The sequence below is a fragment of the Leptonychotes weddellii genome, chromosome 13 (assembly GCF_054177405.1).
Source record: "Leptonychotes weddellii isolate Sample4059 chromosome 13, ASM5417740v2, whole genome shotgun sequence".
In the NCBI taxonomy this organism is placed as follows: Eukaryota; Metazoa; Chordata; class Mammalia; order Carnivora; family Phocidae; genus Leptonychotes; species Leptonychotes weddellii.
In genome coordinates this window covers 44,676,509-44,683,173 of record NC_138381.1, presented here as the reverse complement: position 1 = coordinate 44,683,173, position 6,665 = coordinate 44,676,509, and the positions used below count along the sequence as shown (strand labels likewise).

At 44.0% G+C, this 6,665-nt stretch overlaps 1 pseudogene; it reads left to right on the top strand.

Annotated features, from left to right (window-relative positions):
* The first annotated feature begins 5,016 nt into the window (after nucleotides 1-5,016).
* LOC102747978 (U2 small nuclear ribonucleoprotein B'' pseudogene) lies at nucleotides 5,017-5,892 on the top strand (annotated as a pseudogene).
* The last annotated feature ends 773 nt before the right edge of the window (nucleotides 5,893-6,665 follow it).

The following is a 6,665-nucleotide window of genomic DNA, read 5'->3' as shown; positions in this document are numbered from 1 at the left end:
TTTGTTAGTTTGAATATTTTAATAAAGAGAATCTTCTCCCTCAACTATTTCATTACCCTGAGATACGGTTTATATAGGAAAGGTAGATTAAATGCTTTGTTTACTAGTTTTCAAAATAATGACTTTGTTCCCTGCTATTTTCCACAGGTGAACCATGAGTTTTGTTTGTTAATATCTCGATTTCAAGGACTTAAATGGATTTGATGTGTTTCATTCCAGTGCAGTTACCCTTTGTGATGTACAAATGGACACATCTTTGGCCAGTAGGGGCCCCATCAAATGGGCTCTCATGTCTTTTTGACATGATCCTAATATTCCTCGATAGCTTTTTTTCTTTCTGATATGACAGGATGTTCCAGGCTCTTTAAACAATGTTTTAGGGGCACCTGGCTGGCTCAGTCAGTGGAGCATATGACTCTTGATCTGGGGGGTTGTGAGTTTGAGCCCCACATTGGGTATAGAAGTTATTTAAAAATAAAATCTTCAGGGGTGCCTGGGTGGCTCAGTCGTTAAGTGTCTGCCTTGAGCTCAGGTCATGATCTCAGGGTCCTGGGATTGAGCCCCATATCAGGCTCCCTGCTCAGCGGAAAGCCTGCCTCTCCCTCTCCCACTCTCCCTGCTTGTGTTCCCTCTCTTGCTGTGTCTCTCTCTGTCAAATAAATAAATAAAATCTTTTAAAAAATCTTTAAAAATGTTTTAAATCAAATTTATCCTTAAAGGATGAATATTTTCAGCCATTGAAAATAGAAAGGGAACCTTTGAATCTGAGTACAGTTCTCACACTGGAATCCTCCCAAATATTCTGAGCAATGGCAGCTTCCTTCAGGAGATGGAAAAGGTGTCTACTTGTATGATACAACTGTCATCAATTTGTAAGTTTTTTGTATTTTTAATAAAAGCCATTTACATTCTTTCCTAGTTAGTCATAGATGGTTTACATGTCTGACTCCCCTGCTAGTCTGTATTCTGAGAACGAAATCTTGCCTTATTCATCTCTGTAGCCCTAGCACAGCACTTGTCACTTAGTAAGTACTTAGGAGACATATTTTTTCATTTTTGACTTTAGAATTAAAATAAATTTAAAAGGGTTATATAATATGAGAAGTACAGTAAGGGAAACAAGCCCCTGCATTTCCAGAACCACACACACGCACTGTTAGACGTCCATCTGGGTGACTGGCTTCACACCAGAAAACGATGAGTTTATGATTTGCATTAAGATAACTTAGCATAAATGAAGCAATTTCTCTAATAGTGTCTATATACACAAAGATCTATACAGTTATGTTTAGTCTTAAAATACTTTCATGTTTATAACCAGCTTTTAACCCTCCTCCAGATGCTTAGCAAAATATATGAACACAAGTATAAGTAAGACCATTTTGTAAGTTGGGAGCTAAGGAATAGAAAAGCCTAATGACTTCAGTGAGGACACAGAGGAAATGTCAGAGCCGAAGGGGGGTGGGGATGATCTAGTTCTCAGTTCCGTCATCGGCGCCTTCCAGAGCCTCTGGTGCAGAACTGCTGGGAAGAGCCCAGCCCTGCCCAGCCCAGGTAGCACGTGGCAGGACTGGAGTTTCTGGGGGCAGCGTCACCGGCCTCACCCTTGTGGGACGGTATTGCCATTTCAAGGAAAGGACTAGAACACGTATCTTTTCAAGGGACCAGAAATACCACCCTTTTAGGAGGCTAAATTTCGCCTGCTTTTCAACACTGTTTTGGAACACGAGTTACTCATTCCACTTCAAATGAAATTACTTAGGAAAAAACCCTTTCACATAAAGTACGAAGGGCCGTTTTTGGAAACAGAGACTGGTTCCAAATTCTGGTTCTACCGCTTATTAGCCTCTCTACATCTCAGTTTTCTCATGCGTGGAATGAGATACCGTTCACCAGAAATGATCTGTGTTAGGGTTCACTATCTGCACGAGGGAACTGCCTGAGGAAGGACTTGGGGGGTGCTGTGGGGCCGGGTTGCTGGGACAAGGTCACCATCCGACATTAAGTGAAAGTGGAGTTTGAGTGTTGAAGATTTCTAAACTGTGAGCAAAGATACGCTGTGAATTCTCATTTTCTCAAGTGACAAACACTTCAAGGGCTCCCAGGCTCCAAAGTAGGGGTTCAGGGGTATTGGGGTGGGATGGCAAGATCAAAGCTGTGGCTACAGTGGGGTGAATGTCTGGACTCACTCAGATTAGCAGGTGCAGCCTGGTAGCAGAGGGGTCTGCTGAGAAAGTGATCCCTGTGGCGGAGACCGGTGGTGCCCCGAACCAGGTGAGGTGCTGATATCCCTGGGGGCCCCTTCCCAGGGGTGGGATTTGCTGCACCTGTGAGCAATGTCTAGCGCTACTGCTCCTAGGGGTGGGGGGCGTGGAGCTCTGCATCTCAGATTTTCGGTCCATTTACAATGTCCTTTTTTTTTTTTTAAAAGATTTTATTTATTTATTTGACAGAGAGAGACACAGCGAGAGAGGGAACACAAGCAGGGGGAGTGGGAGAGGAAGAAGCAGGCCTCCTGCTGAGCAGGGAGCCCGATGTGGGGCTCGATCCCAGGACCCTGGGACCATGACCTGAGCTGAAGGCAGACACTTAAAGACTGAGCCACCCAAGTGCCCCAATTTACAATGTCCTTATTCAAGCTTTCCTTGGGCAGACTCGAGGCTCCCAAGGGATCCCCTCCCCTGGCAGAAGCTAGGATATTTTACCCCAGGAGTCCTGTCCCCACCTGGCGGCTCCTGCCCAGTCCAGTGCACACTCATGCAGGCAGAATCACCTTTAAACCTTTCAAAGGGATTTTAGATCCTGGTGGGACTGCTGTGCTTTGGGAAGGATTAAATTAATTAGACTTAATATCCTACATACTGTGAGTCAGAAATTTAGTGACCTCTTCTCAATTCACCTTCTTCCCTTAACCTTTTTTCTTAAAGGCTACATAAAAGTTGAAAGAATAGTGCAATGAACACCACGCTATCTTTCACCTCTTCTGCAGAATCTGCGCAGAGAGAAGTCCGGGAGCCAGCACAAGATGCGTCTACAATGTACAGCTGCTTCTGGAAGATACTGAAGCTGGCCACACTAAAGCTTTAAGCCAAAGTGTTTTTTGAAATTAGTGAGGTGATTGCTTAGGCTCATTTGGGAAAGAAAAAGTGGCTTCAGGGCTGGTGGCTGTCAGGGATCCTACATGAAGAGCACATTGGTGCCTCAAGGGCATTGAGTTTCCTGGGGGGTGGGGGGGTGGGGGAGGCCTCTGTTGCTATATGAGCCCTGGTATCGGTAATGCGCATGTTGGGGGCCCCTGGCCTTCGTGAGCTCTTGGGGCCTCTGTCCTCTAGCAATAATTTGCTTCCCATTTCCTGGAACCCGTCAGAAGTGGGCCTTGTAGTATAATTACCCTAAATTGTTACAACTAAGTTTTTTTTTTTTTAAAGATTTTATTTATTTATTTGAGAGAGAGAGAATGAGAGGCAGAGAGCATGAGAGGGAGGAGGGTCAGAGGGAGAAGCAGACTCCCCGCCGAGCAGGGAGCCTGATGCGGGACCCGATCCCGGGACTCCAGGATCATGACCTGAGCCGAAGGCAGTCGCTTAACCAACTGAGCCACCCAGGCGCCCACAACTAAGTTTTAAATGACAGGGAATGAACCCTCTTTACTTACTTGAAAAGAAGCTAAGGAAGACACCTGAAATGTCAGGAGGACTTTTAAAAGGATGCAGGACTCATTTGTCCTTCTATGGAGAACACCATCTCCCAGTTTTTCCGTATGGCTCTGAAGTCATTGCAGGTGCAGGGTGGCCATATCTGCAAATTCTCATCCCTGGGGAAGATTTAATTGCCTTTGTCAAATAGCAATTAAGAGGACTAACTCCTTCCATGCATGGCCACGTTTGCTTTAACTTTTTCACTCAACACTTAAGAAAACAGCTCATCAGGACAATGAGCTATGACCTCAGTCACCTCGTCGTGGATATTCAGATTGTATCATGTTATTGTGGAAAGACCTGGCCTTGCTTGCTTAATTTGCTGAAATACACTACCGATTTTTCTTAGTGTCTTTCAGATAGGATGGTGGGGTGGTCTCACTTTAAGGGGGACTGTGGTAGAAAGTGGGGTGGGGGTTTCTGGAAGAACCCCTACTCTTTCTGTTTCTGGCAGAGGGGAGGGGTGTCATAAAGAAATTCAGCTGCATCAGACTCATTAGATACTACCTCTTCTTTTTCATCCCAGGACCCTCGAGATCACGACCCCACGACCAGAGGAAAAGCAGACGCTTTTAACCTACTGAGCCACCCAGGTGCCCCAGAATCTCTGCTTTCTGAGAGCATGAAAATTCTCTCCTATACTGTGTGGCTTCAGGCTGCCAGAGAGGAGCAGGGAGAGATGGAAGCCTTACTTACCTTCGGACATACTAACAGAGAAAAACATTGCATTGTTTCTTTGTCTTTTATCCCCTGACTGTGGCACTGCAATACCCTGAGAAAATCGAAGTTGCCCTTTATACAAAAAACAAAGAAGAGGCACCTGGTTGGCTCAGTCATTAAGCTTCTGCCTTTGGCTCAGGTCATGATCCTGGAGTCCTGGGATAGAGCCCGGTGTCGGGGTCCCTGCTCAGCGGGAAGCCTGCTTCTCCCTCTCCCTCTGCTGCTCCCCCTGCTTGTGCTCTCATTCTCTCTGTCAAATAAAAAAATAAATTATTTTAAAAAAACAAAGAAAAACTCCAATCATCCTAATTATTATTTGCACACTTTCATATCTAATGGCATATTCAGATAGCACTGGTAGGTTTTGGGTCAAGGAATTAAGCAGTTGATACTTTTAATTTGATTTTGATTTTTTCTACTTTTATTGAGATGTGATTGATATATAACATTCCGTAAATTTAGGATGTACAGCATGATGATTTGATACATGTATATATTGCAAAATGATGATTACAATAAAGTTAGCTAACACCATCACCTTATATAACTGCCATTTGTGTGTGTGTGTGGTGACAACATTTAAGATACTCTCTTAGGGGGGGACCAGCGTAGGCCTCAGGCAGTTTGAACAGTTTAACTCCAAACATGGATATCAGACCAAATCATACAATTTACATCAACAATATGAATGACAAAATTAAAATATGCCTTGTGTTCTCAGTTTGGCCACGTTGTAGATATTGTAGCTTTAAAGACCATGAAGATGAGGGGGCAAGCCTTTGTTATTTTTAAGGAACTGGGCTCATCCACAAATGCCTTGAGACAGTTACAAGGATTTCCATTTTATGGTAAACCAATGCGAATCCAGTATGCAAAAACAGATTCTGATATAATATCTAAAATGCGCGGCACTTTTGCTGACAAAGAAAAGAAGAAGGAAAAGAGAAAAGCAAAAACTGTGGAACAGACTGCGACCACTGCAAACAAAAAGCCTGGTCAGGGAACACCAAATGCAGCAAATACCCAAGGAAATTCAACACCAAATCCCGGTCCCTGATTACCCTCCAAACTATATTTTATTCCTCAATAATTTACCAGAAGAGACTAATGAGATGATGTTGTCCATGCTGTTTAATCAGTTTCCTGGCTTCAAGGAAGTACGTTTGGTACCTGGGAGGCATGACATTGTTTTTGTTGAATTTGAAAATGATGGACAGGCTGGAGCTGCCAGGGATGTTTTATAGGGATTTAAAATCACACCGTCCCATGCCATGAAGATCACCTATGCTAAGAAATAACATATGGGAGAGTTGTCTTTAAAGCACTTGGTGTTATTTATAGTGTTTGTTTTGATAACATTTGGTCAGGCCATTTTTTAATAGCTGGGATGAGGGAGAGTGGAAGTGAGATTTTTGTGAATGATTTTAAAAAATACCTAGGCTTTGTTTAGCCTTAGTGAACTATGAAATATGAAGGCCACAATTTTGTATAATAAACTTTTATTTGTATTCAAAAAAAAAGAAGATACTCTCTTAGCAACTTTCAAGTATGTGACACAGTATTGTTAACTACAGTCACTGTGAGGTACATTCGACCCCCAGAACTTATTCACCTTTTTCTTTTTCCTTTAGGGACGGAGGGGGAGCAGGGACAGAGGGTGAGAGAGAGAATCTCAAGCTGACTCAAAGCTCAGCGCAGAGCCCGACTCGGGGCTTGATCTCAGCACCCCGAGATCATGACCTGAGCCGAAATCAACGGTCAGATGCTTAATCGACTAAGCCACCCAGGCACCCCTAGAACTTATTCATCTTAATGAGGGGCTCTTCTGTAGAAAATACAGGCATGATAACTCCAAGCAACTTAGAATCTTACTAACACGAGGCACACAAGAGTTAGAAATGCCGCAGCTGGGGCTGAAGGAAGTCAGGGGAGTCACACTAGTGACGGTAGGAGCAGCCTGGGAGACGATGAACGGGCGGGCTTCAACGTGGCAAATACTACAGCACATAACACCTACATGATGCGAATGGCAGCCTGGCAGATACACGCTGGAGTGGCGTGTCATGGGAAGGAGACTGGGGTTGTGTGTGGGGGCTGATTTTTATTGCACCCAGGTATCACTTGCATAATCAGTGGTGTGCTGGCAAATGTTTAAGAAGCAGTTCTCTCTCTCTCTCAGAAAAAAGGTTCCTATCATAGGGTTCTCCATGGTGTAAATACTTCCACTATGGCTAAATTCAGGCAACC